The 20,555-nt window shown below is 35.5% G+C and overlaps 1 long non-coding RNA gene across 1 annotated transcript; it reads left to right on the top strand.

Annotated features, from left to right (window-relative positions):
* Positions 1 to 1,170: 1,170 nt before the first annotated feature.
* Positions 1,171 to 15,397, top strand: LOC121215486 (uncharacterized). Its single transcript, XR_005911357.1, has 3 exons — positions 1,171 to 1,447; positions 2,548 to 2,722; positions 14,991 to 15,397. It is a non-coding gene; the product is annotated as an uncharacterized lncRNA (long non-coding RNA).
* The last annotated feature ends 5,158 nt before the right edge of the window (positions 15,398 to 20,555 follow it).

Below are 20,555 nucleotides of genomic sequence, written 5' to 3'. Positions count from 1 at the left end.
ACATCAAAAAGTGTAGGCACTTAGGTTTCGATATGATGTGGCAAGGAAATGAATAATGAACTGGCTTGATGAATCTTTAAAACCATGGATAGGCCTACTAGTAGAGCCAAGTACTAGTTTTTTTAGCATAGCTGCTAGTGCCATAGGGAATACCCTAGATTTGAGTGCATCTGAAGCCTTAATTATCTCCATGTAATTATTTTATTAGGTAAGGTGGTAAGAGGGATCCTTAGTTTCATTGTAGGACTCCTTGGGAGGCTTGAAGAAATGTGGCATCTACTTCTAGGAGTCCTTGAGGTAAGGGGATCATTGGAGTACGAGGCCCACTTAACCTCCTTAAGAATTGGTATATGCAAGAATTTTTTTTGTTTCTTTAAAGATTTTTCTTGTTGCTCTAAGGGTGTGTTTTACTGTCATACGTCAAATACTCAGAATTGATACCTTGGATTTCCCCTAGTCGGTCTATCTTTGTGTTTTCTCGTACCCTAAGATCAATGAGTAACCAACATTCATCAAATTAATTAATTAATTATTTTTAATATTCATGTATGAGTAATACCATCACGGTCGGTTCAACATTTCCGATATGCACCATACCAATGCTAAAGCAGAACAAGCAACATCTTTTTCCACATCGATGAAAATTTCGGTCTGTACTAGTCACAGTGACTCATTCTGGTCACACCGCTAGAACATGATGCATTGGCTGATGTATGAATAATATTAAAAAATATATAAAATTTTAACTATTTATTATTATGAAAAGACTTAAGGAATGTATTGACCAAGAAAAAAATATTATACTAGAAAGTAAAGTTTAGCATTTTTTAATTTTATTCTGGGTCATACTTTTTCATTTAAAATATAAAAATTAAAATACAATAAAAAATCTTCACTTATCCTTGAACTTATTTATCAAAAAAGTTCCCTTACTAGATCTGTCCATTGGTCGGGCCACACGATTTGGCCCGAAGGGCCGCCAGAAATATGGGAGGATTTGGACAAAAAATATAGCTTGAAAAATAGGATTGGGTTTAGGAATAAGGCTCGTTTTAAAAATGGTTCGGGCTGCGGGCAAGGATTTTTTAGCACGAGCTCAGCCCGGCCCAATGCAATTTTATTAACCCCAGATTTTTACCCTTGTTCCCCACATCACTTTCCAAATTCCAATCCCAATATCCCCCATTTCTTTTTCCTTTTCCAATCCCTATTTCCTCTTAATCCCTAACCCTCAACTTTTACTTCAATTTTTCCTTGCTTCTTGCTTTTTTCATGTTGCCACCACTGCTGCTTCTCTTCATTTTGCAGCTTTTCACTTTTTTCTTACCCACTATCACCATTGTTGCTTTTCTACCTTCTACTGATTTCCACTTCCACGCCAGTTGTTGGGCGTCGCTGCTGCTTTAGGCTTTTCTGCCTTCTGCAACCTTAGTTCCCCCATTCATAGGTAATTTTCTGTAATAGCTACTACCTGCTGCTTTAAGTTCTAATAGCTACTGAAGCAACAATCAACTACCGATTGCTACAATAGACTAAATTTTAGACTTGTTGAATATATTTGCATGCTTCTCAAACATGTTTGTGGAAATTAATTGATTCCACTATGGGTATTTCTCTATATATATATTTGCTTTTTATTCCAAAAAATATAGTAAATTAATTTATTATCCTAGTTGAACATCATTCGAAATTGATCACATTTAATGTGTGAAACACCAAAAGCTTTATTATTTTTTTATAAATTCAATGTAAATAAAATGAAAGAAGAGAAAAATAAAACATTTAGTTATGACTTATGACATTGAAATCTAAAATAAAATTTGTTTTATTTTTATTGTAAATTTTATTTTTACATCAAAAAAATAAATTTTTGGTGTTGGAAGAAATAGAGGCAACAAGTTCAGCTATTTTTCTTGACGATCTGATGAGGTTGAGGAAAGAATTTGGTAATTGATAATAAGATTAAAAGAAAGATGAATGAAAGTAATTGTGGATGTTTTCCTAGCTAATGATAGTATGAATTATCATTGGATTTGAAAATCTTGATTCCAAATAGTAAAAAAAATCGAATAAAAACTACTAATTAAGAAACTGTAGTTTTCCTCTAAAACAAGGAGATTATTATGTTTTCTTACAAAAGGAAATATAGGAGAAAGTGGAACTTATTCATGAACTTACCTCTATGTTTCTTTCCTATTATCACCACTTGAATATAGGAGAAAGTCTGATTTTTAAAATAAATAAATAAATTTTGAAGTAAAAGAATTAATATACTTTAACGATGAAATGTTAAATTTGCAACTCATTTAAAATTAAAAGACAATTAAAGCACTAAAAAAACTTATTATACTTTTTGAAATTTTTACAAAAATTTATCATATTTTTAATTATAATTTATGTAACCTGTTTGTGGATATATCTGCCAATAGTTGTCAATTAAGTTTCTTTTAATTAAATTGAAATACTACTCTCCTATTTGGACAAATAGGTTTAGTTTTAACTCTTTTTTTGTGTTTTTATATAATAATTGAATTTTTACGATTTTAGGACTTCATTTTTTATGACAATGGTTAGTTCGAATACTCCAATAAATGTGGCTGATGGATTTAATGAATATGAAGTGTCTTCAAACATCAAAAGTCTACTACTTCAAAGGTGTGGGATGAAATGACAAAGCTTGAATGTGAGAACAAAAACGAGTTGAAGGCACAATATAATCACGGTAAGAGTATTTTTTTCTACTAAAACATCTAGCGAAACCTCCCATTTAAGACGTCATCGAAATAGCTATTTGAAAAAAATTAATAAGGACATCACTAAATACACCATAGCCACTCAACCATCCTTAGGAGGTAGATCATCTATAAAAACCTACAAGTTTGATGCTGACGAGTGTCGTCAAGCTGTTTATACTTTTCTTGTGTGGGGCAAGCATTCATTTAGGAAAGTTGAAGAACCGGGATTTAGATACATGATGAGTGTTGTTAGTCCTAATTTTAAAAATATAAGTAGACAAACAACTACTAGGGATGTCCTAATATATTATGCAAAAGAGAAAGATCATGTAACACCCCAAACCCGGCCTATATGTTATGGTCAAATCTGGAATGGCACATCAAAGTGTCTTTCGAAAATAGGAATTGTTGGTAGAAATTCACTTCTAGGTTTAAAAACCCCTTTATTATTTAACAAATCATCTAGTCAAAAAGTTTGTCTTGTTACCTGCTATTGTTATAAAAGGTTGATCTAAAATCGCGGAAGCTTTTGAAAACTCTAATGTTTAAATTTTATGTCTTTGAAAACAATAATTATTTTGATAATTCGTCCTCTCCTAAACTAGCAGTCTAAAATAAGTACACAAAAGCCCAGTTAAAAATTTAAACAAACATAAATGACCTTATTACGTAAACAAAACCCAACACAAACTTTAAACTTAAAATAAAAGCAAGTGTAAAACAGCTGCAGATGAGTACCCACCTCCGAGTCCCTCGCAGCACCAAATCACCTATGGCTGAGGATTACCTGTACAGTTAAAAGGAAATGGCGAGTTTACTAAAACTCAGTGTGTAATCCCCTATCAGTCAGTCAGTATACAACATGCAGAAATAGTCTGGGCCTGAGCCTTATTCAGTAACATTACAGTGTGGCCTTAGCCTAGTACAGTAACCATGTGGGCCTTAGCCCAATACAATATCAGTACAGTGCAATAATGCAACCCGTCCCAATCCAGCCAACACACCTCTCCGTACCACCAACACACCATGTGGGGATAAAATCAACCCACCTAACCAACACAGCAATGTCACAGCAAAGCTGCCCTTAATAGTATCACAGCAAAGCTGCTAGTAATAGTATCGCAGCAAAGCTGCCAATATCAGTATCGCAGTAAACTGCCAGTAACAGTATACTTCCTCCATAACAGTATCCCAACCCCATGCAGTATGTCATGTCATAAATCATACATGTATGCAAAATTTCATACTCAGTAACAGTCATATACAAATCATGAACACATCAGTCAATCTACCTCTATGGGTATAACGGTCATTTCCATCAATTAGAGGTAAAACAATCATTTTTCCCTTTGGGGGTATTTTGGTCATTTTACCTATTTTGGGGTCTCAATGCAAATATAGGCTACTCGAAAAGTCCGCAGTCACCTCGATCGACTCAAGTAACCTAAACGGTCATAACAGTGTAAATGGGCCCAGGGCCCATTACTCGACCCAAGTGGGCCCACACGCTCGTACGGCCCGTTCAGCCCAGATTTCACCACGGCTATGGGATCTACATAACCCAATCTAGTATTTGCCACAAATCGTTGTTTTCATCATTGTAGGGCCCACGAGCCCATTTAGCCCACACGACCTATTTCGGCCTAATGTGGCCCATTACAGCCAAAGCCCATGGAAATGCTCATGGAGGCCTCTATAGTCTATCGCCAATGATTTGTGGGTTGGGATTACCACATGAGCAATCAGACGCCTGTGTGGCCTCAAACACCGTATTTTCAAATTTTTGGCCTTTTGTCGTTCTACGATTACAATGGGGTGTTTACACACCTGATTGTGAAAACGCACCAAGATCCACGAGCAGCAAAGCCTACATTCATGCAAAGCTTTCCATTAGTCACTGAACAATAGGGTTAATCTCCCCCTTTTTACACCCTTAACCAAAACTAAAATTAACACTTGTCTCGATTGTCAAATGTGGCTTAGCCCACTTTTACCACTGACGAAGGTTGACTACAATCTCATTGACAGATATTTGCATTACAAGCGGATTTTATTAAACAGGATTGTATATTCATGTGGTTTAAATCCACACATTTTATTAAACAGGTTGACTACATACTTACCTTTGATCGAGTGATGGGAGAAAGGTTTCAACAACTTTAATATTACGCGATACTCTTTCACTCCTCGAGAAATTCAAACCGTCAGAGAATTGTTGTCAAGTGAAAAAGAAATTTGAAGAGATAAAAAGAGAAAGAAGGCAATATTTGACAAACAGTTTATCAAAAGGAGTAGAGGAAGAAGAGCAATTCGGACGAAAGATGCAATACGAAACTACTTCAACACTGTTCGGTCAAGGTTTGGAAAAGTAGAGTAACGAAAAGAAACAACAAAGAGGAGAATTCGGCAGAGGAGGGAACTAAAAAGCTATTCGGCCAAAACAAGAAAAAAAAAGATAAAAGGAAAGAGCAGCAAAAGAAAAACCTAAGAGGTACTCGAAATCTTAGCAAAAATTCAGCACCAAAAATTAGAAGGAGAGAAACACTACACAAAACCGAAATGAAAAGTATACCAACCCTTGATTTTCTCTTAAAATCTCTCCCCTTATCCCTCTTTGAATTATTCCACCGATTTCTCCGCAACTCCCCCAACAACTCCATTCAAATTCTATTCAAACTCCCCTTAGCTGTGTTTCAGTCCAACTCCACTACCTACACAACTCAAGCAGCAAAATAAATACTTAATTGCACAACCCAGGACTTGAACCTCAGACCTCACAGTTACACAACATGCCAGCTTGCCACTAGACCACAAGCTATTTTGTGTCATAAAACAAGCACTATTATTTATAAGGCCTATATGCTAGTGTCTAGATTCATTTACAAGCAAAACTAAAAATTCTGCAAAAGCTAAGACTTGAACCCAGGCTTCTCAAACACTCTCATGCACTCCCAAATCACTTAGCCGTTAAACCAAACAAGCAATTTATGTCATATCATGCAAAGAAATTAAAGACTTAAATTTTTAGGGAGTTACAACTTTACCCCTTAACGAAATTTCGGCCTCAAAATTTACCTAGTCAGAACAAATAAGGGTATTATTGTCGCATCGCCTCTTCAGGTTCCCACGTGGCCTCTTCTGAACTGTGATTACGCCAAAGTACTTTGACTAGTGGAATAGATTTCTTCCTCAGTACCTTAACCCCATGGTCCAATACCTGCATTGGCTCTTCCTCGAAGGTTAGATCTGGCCTAACCTCGACTTCTCGACTGGTATTATATGTGTGGGATCAGAGCGATAACGTCTCAGCATGGAGATGTGGAACACATCGTGAATCCAGTCTAATTCTGGAGGCAACTCAAGTTTATAGGCAACCAGTCCCAGATGCTTTAGTATACTATAAGGCTCAATGAACCTAGGGCTAAGCTTACCCTTCCGCCCAAACCTTAGTAACTTTTTCCAAGGGGAGACCTTGAGAAATAAGTTGTCCCCCATAGAATACTCAACCTCTTGTCGTTTAAGGTCCACATAAGACTTCTGCATATCAGATGCTTCTTTCAACCGGTCTCGAATTAGTTTTACCTTCTCTTCGATATCAGAAACTAACTCTGGCCCCAAAACTCGCCGCTCGCCCAACTCAGTCCAACAGGTAAGAGTACGACACCTACGACCATATAACGCCTCGTACGGTGCCATTTGAATATTGGACTCGTAGCTATTATTATACGCGAACTTTGCTAGCGGCAAATAGTCTTCCCAACTCCCTCGAAAATCCATTAGACAACTTCTTAACATATCCTCCAATATTTGAATCACCCTTTCTAATTGACCATCTGTCTGGGGATGAAACGCAGTACTAAAGTCTAGTCTTGTACCCAAAGCCTCGTGTAACTTCTTCTAGAATCGAGACGTGAAGCGAGGATCTCTATCTGATATTATGGAAACTGGTACCCCATGCAATGTTACTATCTCAGCCACATACAATTTAGCCAACTTCTGCAAAGAGTAATCAGTACGTACTGGCATGAAATGGTCAGATTTAGTCAATCGGTCTACAAAAACCCATATCGAATCCTTCTTAGTAGGCGTTAAGGGCAGCCCACTCACAAAATCCATAGTTACTCTCTCCCACTTCCAAAGTGGAATTTTAACTAGCTATAGCAACCCTGAAGGTAACTGATGTTCAGCCTTCGCTTACTGGCAAGTTAAACACTTACTTACAAAATCAGTAACTTCAAGCTTAAGACCAGGCCACCAATATAACTCACGAAGGTCAAGGTACATTTTATTCCCGCTGAGATGCATACCATTAGGACTACTATGTGCCTCTCACAGTATAGACTGCCTCAAATCATTATCCTTCGGTACATAGACTCTCCCACGGAAGCACAGTACTCCTTCACTATCCAGCCCAAAATCTAAAGTTTCCCTACGCTCAACTGGTCAGAGACGAAGAACCAGTTACTCATCCAACAACTGTTTGCCCTTAATTTGTTCAGTCCACTTCGGTCTAACTTGTAGCTCAGCCAACAAGCTACCCTCATCAAACAAGCTTAGACGAGCAAACATTACTCTCAAATCAGATACAGCCCTACGGCTCAATGCGTTAGCTACCACGTTATCCTTACCAGGGTGGTACTCAATCGAGAAATCATAATCCTTAAGCAACTCTATCCATCTTCGCTACCTAAGATTCAGCTCCTTCTGAGTGAGGAGGTACTTAAGGCTCTTGTGATCTGTGTAGATTGTACACTTCTCGCCGTATAAATAATGCCTCTAAATTTTCAGTGCGAATACCACTGCAACTAACTCCAAGTCATGAGTAGGGTGATTTGTCTCGTGTGGCTTAATCTGACGAGACGCATAAGCAACCACCTTACCCTCTTGCATCAGCATACAACCCAAACCAACGTGTGATGCATCACTGTAGACAGTGAATTCTTTCCCAGACTCTGGCTGTATCAAGATAGAGGCCTCAGTCAGAACTTTTTTCAATTTCTTAAAACTTTCTTACTGCTTAGAAGTCCAGTTAAACAGTATCCCTTTACGTAGCACTTAGTCAAAGGTGCAGTAATCAAGGAAAACCCCTCAACAAAACTTCTGTAATACCCTGCCAGACCTAGATAGCTTCGAATCTTAGATACGGTCTTAGGTGGTTTCCAATCCAATACGATTTCAATTTTTTGAAGATCTACCTTAATCCCCTCGGCAGATACCACATGACCTAGAAAAGTCACTTCTCGCAGCTAGAACTCACACTTGTTGAACTTAGCGTATAGTTGTTTCTCCATTAAAATCTGTAGAATAATTCGGAGATGTGCATAATGTTTATCCTCGGTTCTTGAATACACCAAGATATCGTCTATAAACACCACCATGAACTGATCCAGGTAGGGCTGGAATACTCGGTTCATCAGGTCCATGAAGGCAGCTGGTGCATTCGTCAGCCTAAACGGCATCACTAGGAATTCGTCAGCCTCCTTAACTCCCAGCTGATGGTACCTAGAATAAAGATCTACTTTGGAGAAAACTGAAGCTCTTCGTAGCTGATCAAATAAATTGTCTATCCTTGGCAAAGGATAATTATTCTTAATAGTCATTTTATTGAATTACTGATAGTTGATGCACATGCGCATGGACCCATACTTCTTTACGAACAACACTGGTGCTCCCCATGGAGACGTACTAGGTTAAATGAACCATCGATCTAACAGTTCTTGGAATTGAGCTTTTAATTCCATCAGCTTCTTCGTTGCCAACCTATAAGGGGCAATGGGCACTAGAACTGCTCCTGGCAGGAGCACAATACCAAATTCATCTTCGCGGCTCGGAGGCAACCCAGGGAGCTCATCAGGAAATACATCAGAAAAATCCTTAACTATTTTTATATCTTCAACAGAAGGACCCTCAGAATCAGACACACCAATATAGGTTAGAAACGCCTCACAACCCTTGCAAACCAATTTTTCGGCCCTAAATGCAGAGATCACATTAGACAGAAAGTCCTTCCGCTCCCCAATCACAGCCATCTCCTCATCTTCAGTAGTCTTCAACACCATACGCTTAGCAGCACAATCCAAACTTGCACGATGTTTTACCAACCAATCAATCCCCAAAATTAGGTCAAATTTACCAAACAGTAGCTCCATCAAATCCGCTAGAAATATAACTCATTGAACCTCTAGGGGCACATCCCTAAACAACTTGTCTACCCTTATTGGTTGTCCCAGTGGACTTAACACAGTTATCTTATTACCAGTACTCTCACACATGATACCCAATGTGCCAGACATGGTGAATGTAATGTATGAATGCGTAGACCCTAAATCATTCAGAACATTGTAAGGTACATTATGAATTAGGAACATACTGGTTATAACATCTCGAGCATCAGCATCCCCTAGGCGATGAATAGTATAGACCAGTGTTGGCTGCCTCGCCTTAATGTTACCAGCACCTCTGCCTGGTGCTCCACGACCTTGTCCTACACCATTTCCACCTCTAGCCTACCCACGGCCTCTCGGTGGCTACTGGCCACCTCTCGTTGGCTGAACATAAACCTGACCTACAGCTTGCATCTGAACAGGTATCTGAGGACACTTCTTGACTTGATGCTCCATACACCTACATCTGAAGCATGCCCCAATCTTCTTCCAGCACTCACCCAGATGATGTATCCCATAATTAGCACAAGGTTGTAGCCTTACAATAGGAACCCCAGCTCGAACTGGCCCATCAAACATGGCCTTCTTTTTAGGCCTTCTAAAAGAACTTGAGGGCTCTAATCCCTCTTATACCTGCCCCTATCCTTCTCACGGTTCTGGCGCTCAGAGCACTTCACGTCCTCGACGATTTTTGCCTTTATTACTAGGGCAGCAAAATCTCGCTCTCTCTGCGAAACTATTAAGACTTGTAACTCATCTCGGAGGCCATCCTCAAATCTCACACGGCATTCATATTCAGTCTCCACTATCCCAGGAGCACAGCGACTCAATAGCAGAAACTCTGCCACAGTTGTATTCCCCTAGGTCAAACTTAGAAATTCCCTTCTTCGGGCGTCCACATAACTTGTGCCCACATACTTTCGTTGGAATGTTGCCTTAAACGAATCCCACGTTAACCGATCGGCCTGAGTACCCTCTCTCACGGTAAGCCACCACTAACAGGCTTCATCTCGCAGTAAAGACACTGCATCTTTTAGTTTTTGCTCAGAGGTGTAGTCGAGGTCGTCTATTATTCTCTTTATGGCTTCCAACCAGTATTCAGCCATATTAGGGGCTACTCTAGAGATACCCCTAAAGATTTCCGCTCCATTCGACCAGAGTCGTTATGAAATCGACCCATAGCCAACTACACCAGTATTGGTCCCTGCAAACCTTTCCAGAATACGGAGCATAGCTTAGGATACTGCATCGTCCCTAGCTACTCGATCGTATGATCCCGTCTCAGTCATCGGTGAAGTTGGTGCCTCCCTAGCCCCAACATTAGGCATGTGGCCTGATGTCGAAGACCCAGCCCTAGCACTTCCTCGGCCTCTATCGCGGCCTCATTTACCCTTTCCACGAGTACCTCTAGTGCTCATATCAAATAACGTATTATTTGATTACGAAGTTTTATGCATTAGTTTGAAATTCCAGTAATTATTAACATATGTCTTATGAAAAGCAGTAATCAGAGTTTTATTTTCACAAATCAATTTCTCCCTACAGTTTCAATTTACTCTCAAGAAAGAGTTTCAGTACAGTCCTACTACCAATAGTAGTCTCTCAGTCTATTTCAGTTAAAGCAATCTTCAGTATAAAGAAAACCTATGGATTCTGCACTGGAGACTCAGTGTGCCACACTTGTAAACCTTCTAAAATACTTCAAGAATAGTTTTCCAGAAATTCAAATATTTTCAAAACCCATTACACAGTCGAGTTTTGTAACCTGGCTCTAATACCACTAAATGTAAAACCCCAAACTCAACCTAGACGTTATGGTCAAATATGGCATGCCACATCAAAGTGTCTTTCGAAAATAGGACTTAGTGGTAAAAATTCACTTCTAAGTTTAAAAACCCCTTTATTATTATTTAAAAAATCATCTAGTCAAATGGTTTTCCTTGTTATCTGCTATTATTATAAAAAGGTTGATCTAAAATCTCAAACTCTTGAAAACAATAATTATTTTGAGAATACGTCTTCTCCTAAACTAGCAGTTTAAAATAAACAAACAAAAGCCCAATTAAAAATTTAAACAAACATAAATGGTCTTATTACACAAACAAAACCCAACACAAAATTTAAACTTAAAATAAAAGTAAGTATAAAACAACTGCAGATGTGTGGCCACCTCCAAGTCCCTTGCAGCACCAAATCGCCTATGGCTGAGGATTATCTGTATAGTTAAAAGGAAATGGTGAGTTTATGAAAACGCAGTGTGTAATCCCCTATTAGTCAGTCAGTATACAACATGCAGAAACAGTCTGGGCCTGAGCCCTATTCAGTAACCTACAATATGGCCTTAGCCTAGTACAGTAACAATGTGGGCCTTAGCCCAATACAATATTAGTACAGTGCAATAATGCAACCCGTCCCAATCCAGCCAACATACCTCTCTGTACCACCAACACACCATATGGGGATAAAATTGAGCCACCCAACCAACACACCAATATCGCAGCAAAGCTGCCCGTTATAGTATCGTAACAAAACTACCAGTAACAGTATCGCAGCAAAGCTGCCAATAACAATATACTTCCTCCATAACAGTATCCCAACCCCATGCAGTATGTCATGTCATAAATCATACGTGTATGTAGAATGTCATACTCAGTAACAGTCATATACAAATCATGAACACATCAGTCAACCTACCTCTAAGGGTATAACGGTCATTTCCATCTATTAGGGGTAAATAGTCATTTTTCCCTTTGGAGGTATTTTGGTTATTTTACCTATTTTGGGGTTTCGGTGCAAATATCAACCACTCGAAAGGTCTGTAGTCACCTCGAGCGACTCAGGTAACCTAATCGATCAAAACAGTGTAAATGGGCCTAAGGTCCATTACTCAGCCCAAGTGGGCCCACACGCTATGGGATCTGCATAACCTAGTCCAGTACTTGCCACAAATTATGGTTTTCATCCGTGTGGGGCCCACGAGCCCATTTAGCCCACACGGCCCATTTTGGCCCAATGTGGCCCATTACGGCCAAAGCCCATGGAAATGCTCATAGAGGCCTCTATAGTCTATCGCCCATGATTCGTAGATTGGGCTTACCACATGATCGATCACACGCTTTTGTGGTCTCAAACGCCGTATTTTTAGATTTTTGGTTTTTGTCGATCTACGGTTATAATGGGGTGTTTACACACCTGATTGTGGAAACGCACCAAGATCCACGAGTACCAAAGCCTATATTCATACAAACCTTTCCATTAGTCACTGAACAATAGGGTTAATCTCCCCCTTTTTACACCTTTAACCAAAACTAAAATTAACACTTGTCTCGATTGTCAAATGTGGCTTAGCCGACTTATACCACTGGCGAAGGTTGACTATAATCTCCTTGACGGATATCTACATTACAAATGGATTTTATTAAATAAGATTGTATATTCATGTGGTTTAAATCCACACATGATATCTTACGGAACCACAGAAAGAACTCGGCCTACACCTTAGAATGCTCGACTACATACTTACCTTTGATCAAGTGACGGGAGAAAGGCTTCAACAACTTTAATATTACATGATACTCATTCACTCCTCGAGAAAGTTGAACCGTTAGAGAATTGTTTTCAAGCCGAAAACAAATTTGAAGAGATAAAAATAGAGAGAAGGCAATATTCGACAAACAGTTGATCAAAAGGAGTAGAGGAAAAAGAGTAATTCAGACGAAAAATGCAATATGAAACTACTTCAACATTGTTCGGTCAATGTTTGGAGAAGTAGAGAAACGAAAAGAAATAACAAAGAGAAGAGGGAAAAAAAGAAGAAAATTTGGCAGAGGAGGGAACTAAAAAATATATTCGGCCAAAACAAAAAAAATATAAAAGGAAAGAGCAGCAAAAGAAAAACCCGAGGGGTACTCGAAATCTTAGCAAAAATTCGGCACCAAAAAGCAAAAAGGGAGAAACACTACACAAAATCGAAATGAAAAGTATACCAAAATGAGTAGTATCCCCTCTGGCTAAATTTCCTGAGTATCAAAGTCCACTTTTGGCACACTTCTCCTCTCCAATCACTTCCCTTGATTTTCTCCTAAAATCTCTCCCCCTTATCCCTCCTTGAATTATTCCACTGATTTCTCCTCAGCTCTCCCAACAACTCCATTCAAATTCTATTCAAACTCCCCTTAAGTATGTTTCAGTCCAACTCCACTACCTACACAGCTTAAGCAGCAAAATAACTACTTCATTGCGCAACCCAGGACTTGAACCTCAAACCTCACAGTTACACAACATGCCACCTTACCACTAGACCACAAGCTATTTTTGTGTCATAAAACAAGCACTATTATTTATAAGGCCTATATGCCAGTGTCCAGATTCATTTAAAAGTAAAACTAAAAATTCTGCAAAAGCTAAGGCTTCAACCCAGGCTTCTCAAACACTCTCATACACACCCAAATCACTTAGCCATTAAACCAAACAAACAATTTGTGTCATATCATGTAAAGAAATTAAAGACTTAAATTTTTGGGGCGTTACAGATCATGTTAAAGAAAAGTTGGTTAAAGCACCTGGTTTAATTTGTCTAACTTCCGATAATTGGAACTTTGAGCATGCTAATGATGAATACATTTACATTACTGCTCATTAGGTTGACAAAGATTGGAAGCTACAAAAGAGAATCCTAAGGTTTAGAGCTTTATCTCCTCCGTAAGATGGTTTGAACATAGCAGATGAACTTATTTTATGTTTATCTTAGTAGGGTATAGACAAGAAAATTTTTAGCATCACTCTGAATAATGCTTCTTATAACGATGTTATGGTTTATTGTCTAAAAAATTGTTTTCGTGAAAACCGAGCTCTTTTGTATGATGGTGGTTTTTTTCAAGTTAGATGTTTTACACATATATTGAATCTTATAGTTAAAGTTCGTTTGGAACTTGCTGATGATGTTGTTGGTAAGATTCGAAATGGAATCAAGTACATAAAAAAGTTGGGAATTCCTAAGAAAAAATTTTATGATGTGGCCGACAAAAGCTTTCATTTGAATGCAACCAAAAAATTACGTCAAGATGTGTGTATGAGATGGAATTCTACTTAGTTGACGCTTGAATTTACTTTTTACTATAAAGATGTGTTAGATTATTGGGGTCAATGAGATAAAGATTATCAAATATTTGCACTTTTTGATGAAAAGTGGGGAAATGTTGCTACTCTTTGTAAATTTTTAAAAGTCTTTTATGATATGACTTGTGTTTTTTCTGGTTCTAATTATCTAACGACTAATCTTTATTTTAAAGGGGTTTGGAAGGTTCACAATGTCTTAATTGATATAATTAAAGGTTCTAATTCGTTTTTAACTCCAATGGTTATGCAAATGCAAAAGAAATTTAATAAATATTGGCCTGAGTATTCTTTGATATTGTCATGTGCTGCAATTTTAGATCTTCGTTACAAGTTAAATTATATGCAGTATTGCTTTACTACAATCTACGGTGCTCATGATTCAAACTTTGTGCAAAACATTCTTAGCAATCTTAAACTCTTGTTTGAAGAGTATGTTAAGAACTCCAAATCCATGTCTTCCTCTTTGGCCGGGATTTCCAATGTTTCGGATAACGATCATGTTGATTCTAGTTTGCATGAAGTTAATATTAATAGGGTTGATTTGGGAGGGGATTATGATGAGAGTGATGACTATAGAAGATACTTAAGTGAATCCAATACTAAGAGTGAAAGGTCACAATTGGACATTTATTTGGAAGAACAAGAGCTTGAGTTGAATAGTCAAATAGATGTACTGGATTATTAGAGAAAAAGTTCAATTCGATATCGTGAGCTTTCATTTTTGGCTCGTGATATTTTGGCAATTCCAATATCGACTGTAGCTTTCGAGTTGGCTTTTAGCATGGGGAAGAAAGTTATCACATCTTTGTGGAGTTCCCTTAAACCAAAAACGGTTCGAACCGTTGTTTGCTTTGATAACTGGATACGAGCTAAGGGATTTTCAACTTCTAATTATTATTCTCGTTTTATTGTTATAATTTTATAACATTTTATCAATTTGATTATCTAACTATTTATTCTTATTTTATATTAGAAATTGATTGCAACAATGATGAGAATGACGATGAGGATGAGGACGATGATGCTTCGATTCCTTTTTCGGTATATAATTTACCTTAGAATTTATAGTTTGTTATAAAATTAAATATGTTGATTGTTTGATATATAGATATTTTGAATGATTGATTACATTTTGTAGGTTATTTTTGGAGCTATTTTGGGTGTTGTTTCACTATTGTTCTACTACTGCCATTGGGTTGGGTGCTAATTTCTGCTGCTATTCTGCGTGATATATAGATATTGTAGAGCTTTTAATTTTGTCAAGTTTCCAACATCATTTGCATGAGAATATAACCTTGTTGTGGTTGGTTTTAGTTACCAAGTTATTTCACTAATTATTAAATTTCATGTACTATCATTTAGCTTTAATGTACTTCAATGAACAAATTTAATGCCATCATTTACTTTGTTGTTTTTCATTTTTATACTTTGTCGTTTTTCATTTTGTGTAAAATTTATTATTTTATTGAAAAGATAATCATTACATTAGCAATGGTTATTTTTTTAAAGGGGCAATAATTAATTATTATGAACGTTAATGAGGTGTATATCCAACAAATGACAATAAGTTTTCATCCAATTTTTAATATTTGTTAATGCAATTTGGTAATTTTGGGGAATTGTTTGTTTTAAATTTTTTAGTGAATTTCATATATTATAATTTTAAAATTTATTTTATGTAATAAAATATTTTCAATAAAAAAAATAGGTCGGGTCGGGCCGGGCTTGAGTTTAGCATATATAATATGGGCTGGGCGTGGAAAAAAAATCAGCCAGTTTTCAGGTCGGGTCGGGCTTGAGCCTACCAATCGGTCCTAAAATTTTAATTGGGCCCGGCCCATGGACACCTCTACTCACCACCCTTCGGCTTCTTTTTTCTTGTTAGTTTTGAATTTATTGAATGATGAATTTTTATTTGTGAGGTTTATTAATGAGTATTTTATATAATTGATGAATATTTTATATTTAAAATTTATTCAATATTATTTATTTGATATTTATAAATATTTATATATTTTTTAATTTATTTTTAAAAAATAATATTAATAAATTTAAAATAATACATCGAAATGAACTGATACCAATATATCAATTTTAGTAGAAAAATGGTATGTAACTGCATTTAAGTAAAACCCATATAAATAGAGCAATCTCTGCCTGTACCATACGCCATTTATGATCCGTATTCTCCATCAACTAATTGATTCGGTATTCACTGAACGTGAATTGCAGATATGAATTTACAAAGTTGATTCTTGTTATCTAAAGATTCTTTGCCCGTTGGAACAAAGAAAAGGGAATTAGTGCCCCTTTGCTTTTCATGTTTTCCAGAATCAACCCTCCCATTAATTTTGACAATTCACTACTCTCTAAGATTCTAGGTTTACTTACTGTAGCACATGCAAATTTCTACTAAATTTTTTAGGAATCTATCATTTTTAAAAGTAATCGTCACTCAGCTAAGGTAAGATCTAAGTATAATATTAACTTATTTTATGTTTATTCAAGTCCGGTTCGGCCTAAAGTATGACCTAAAATTTTATTTAAATTGCTCATATTTGTAAAAGACTAACCCAAGTCCATTTTAAACACACTCATTTTATATTTTAAATATTTTAAAAAATATTTATATTATTTTGTTTTAATATTAATAATTTTATTTTTTATTTATTGAAATTTTTTATAGTCATCTTAATATTATTTTAATGTTTATATTGTGATAGTATTACATATTTAGTATAAGTTTATTTTTTTTAATGTGTTACAAATTATATAATGTATAAAAATAATATAATATAATATATTAAAAACTTAAAAACAAGTCGGGCTGGACAAGATCCTTGAATGTTCAGGCCCAAATCTAACCCATATTTTAAATAGGTCTAATATTTTTACCCAAACTCATTTTCTAAACTTAATATTTTTATTTAAACTCTTCAAATTTCAAACGAAACTTTCGGAACTAAACAAATAATCCAACCATAGATATATCTAACCATTCCTTAAATCTATGTTAATTTCCATAAGAATCTTCACCCTATCATGCCATCTCTGTCACTTGGTTTAATTATTTTTTATAAGGTCTCACTTCTATGTTTATTTTTTAATTTGTATCAGATGTTGATAGAAGACGTTTAAACAAATATTTTTTTTTAAAAAAAGAATCTAAATAAAATAAGATTACACTCTTCTAACCCAAATTTATATAGGAAGTCGTGGGTCGCAGTGTACTCCATCTTAGATATTTATAAAATTTTAAATTAGTAATAATAAAATTATATTTTAATTTTTGATAAAATTTTGATCTAAACTTTTAAAATTATAAATATATAGACTATTAAAATGATAAAATTATATTTTTGCTACTCCAATCAGCTTAAAAAACATTTTCTAATTTCGTCCTTGTAATTACTCTATGATAATATCGACCTTTCATATCTCCATAGCATCCTCCCGTAGTTGGATTTGATAGTGGATGTTGAATACAGACATAAATATATATTTCATAAATTTGAAAATATCTTATATGCCTATCCTAGTACATGAAAATAAATGGATTTTTAACGTAAAAAATTCAAAAAATAAAGATGGGATTGCAGGGTAAGTACATAATTAGACTACCTAACCAACTATCATCAATTTTATGTTAACTAACAAATTAGAAGAGAAGAATCTATTGGGAGGACGTTTTGGTAATGTGAATAATAAAAAGAAAGAATCAACATGGAATAAATGCATCCACTAAGCATTTAAATACATATAAATTGACCATTTATGATCATCAAAATTAACACAACAGTTTTGTTTACAACAAGAAAAAGTGTAGGCGCAGAGGGTGAGAAATGCGGTCAAGTGGCAATTCAACAGTCGGTAATGATTCTCTATTGCAATGGAATTCTCCACTTCCCTATCTATTCGGAGGCCTTACCATCGTTTTCGGTATCATTGGCATCGCATTGCTCTTCCTCGCTTGTAGTCACTGGCGCCAGTCATCGCCTGAACTTCCAAATGCGAAAGAAGAAAAGAACAACGAAACCATCCAAGCATCCGCTAGTATGGAGCCGAAGATTGTGGTGATCATGGCCGGAGATGACCACCCCAGATTCGTAGCAAGCCCTTGTAATTGAATTCTTCCATATTCAGCTTTCTCTCCCGATCCCTTCTAATATTTTGTTGCTGCAGTGCAACTTTACAATCACTATTTTACAGGTTCTTTCCGACTCATTCGTTGTTGATATTCGAATCATAATAACACAAGTATCGGAACAAAGTCTAAGATCTTGGGCACCTATTGTCTTAACATGAATAGAGCGATGATTAAAACTTTTGTCTATACCTGTTTAAGATGAATTCTAATTTTGTTACCCTATTTTCAATCTCTAATAGTATATTAAAAAAAATCTTGGACACGTATCTAACGCTACCTAACCATTTATCCTTTGATTTATCGGTAGTTTAAGTTACCAAGACTAAACTTTAGACTCTAGAATTCAGGCTATTGATTAGCGACAATGAGTGTTGACCATATAAACTCACGTTGAACGTTCAAATTACAACAACAATTCTATTTGTGGTGTGTGAATTAGCATTGATTTGCTTTTTTTACCAGGAATGTAAGTCAATTATAAATGTAAGAGTCAGGTGTTGTACCTAGAGACCATACATGTCCATCTATGTCAAATAAAGTTTAGAAATTCTTTTAGATGTATGGATGTCAAATTAAGGAAGTTTTATTTCTGATGAATTTTTTAGCGAAAATGATTATTTCTGATGGGAAATTGACTGTTACAAAGGAATTACTCTATCCTGTTCAATATATAATGGGAAGCCTACCAATTACTTTTGGAATCGTATTCCTCTTTTCTATCTTACCACCAAAGATCATTCCTCCAATTTTTGAAATCCTCTTAACCTAAAATTAATTTAGGCGTTGAACTACGTTTCATAATTTAAATCCAACGTTCTTTTCATCTTTTAATTTTCGTATCCGGCAAATCCACTTTGTCTCAGTTCCTGGAGTTCACGAACTTCACCTCCTTTTAAGGACATAGACAAAGGGCAGTCCCGACAAGCATAGAAACAGTAACAATAAAAGGCAAAAATATGGTAGGTACACACATTGATACAAGTATGTAAACCCCCATTTTATACAATATTCATTTCTGTCTTTTACCTAAAAATTTTCTCAAATTTCAATTAAGTCTTAATTCAGTTGTCATCGTTATTGTTACATTAATTTAAAGGTCGCGGGTCCAAGCATTTAAGCATGTAATACTCTTCAATTTAGTTAATTGGGATTTTAGGGGTTTATAGTGTTTATGAATAGTTTAAAAAATGTAAAAAAAAGTGAACTAAAATTGATTTAAGCATAAAAAAATGTCATAATGCTTAAAACTATGCAACTCCACCGTTTTGAAATAATATAACCAAAATTATTATCCTTCATTGTCTTTCTATGTTTTTCTATTTTTTTAGGGGAATTTGTAACAGCTCGTTTTCAGTGAAATCGGAACAGTGGCTTCGGGACCACAAATCTGAAGTCGGAAAAATTTATTTATATTATTATATGGTCTACAGTATGATAGAAATAACATATAAAAATTTCGTTAAGAAATTTTACCGTTTACATACCTAATTTGATAAAAATGACTAAATTGCATTAAGTGCAAAAGTTGAGTTCTAATAGATAAAGTTATTAAATAGCTATAGAATTTTAAATTGGAGGTCTTTATATAGTAAATAGACAATTAAAATGCTTGTGGTTAAGCATGAATAGTCATTATTGGAAATTTCATGAAACATTAAGGTTAATTTTGGAAATTACCAATTAAAGTGATATTAAATAATAAAAAATTTATTATCATCATCTACCACCAAATAAAAAAAAAGAGAAGAAAACCTAGACATGGAAGCTTGAGATATTAGCAAGCTTATTTTGCTCAATTAGTATGTATCATTGTCCCGTTTTTAATAATTTCTATGTTTCAAAGATCGTAATAGCTTAATCTAGCTAACTCAGGGATTAATTTGCAAAAATCTTAAAGTATTAGGGTTTTTCCATTGATGAGTATGCTTGAATTTTGAAGTTTTATGATAGAAAATGAAAGGTTGTTGTTAGATAAACAACTTTTATAAAGAGAATTTTGATAAAATTATCAATTAGGGATTAAATTGAAAAAGATGATAAATTTATGGTAAAATTGTGATGTTTTGAATTATATGGGCTGCTATTAATATGTATAAAAATTGACTAGGTTTGAATAAGGATTAAATTCCATGAAATTCATTTTTTGAGCCTAGGGACTAAATTGTAATAAATTAAAAGTATAACGGTAAAATAGTAATTTTGTAAAAAATGTGTTGTTTGACTAAATTGAATATGAATTATATTGAATTGAGATAAATTCATTCATATAGATCCGATTAGACCTAGTATAGAGTTAGATCGAGGCAAAGGAAAAATATCGAATTAGTCGCCTTCGTATCTACATAAACTTGTCTAGGTAAGTTCGTGTAACCAAATTGTATGTTTATAAAT

Source organism: Gossypium hirsutum, chromosome D03 (genome assembly GCF_007990345.1).
Source record: "Gossypium hirsutum isolate 1008001.06 chromosome D03, Gossypium_hirsutum_v2.1, whole genome shotgun sequence".
Taxonomy (NCBI): domain Eukaryota; kingdom Viridiplantae; phylum Streptophyta; class Magnoliopsida; order Malvales; family Malvaceae; genus Gossypium; species Gossypium hirsutum.
This window is presented reverse-complemented; position numbering and strand designations above follow the sequence as displayed.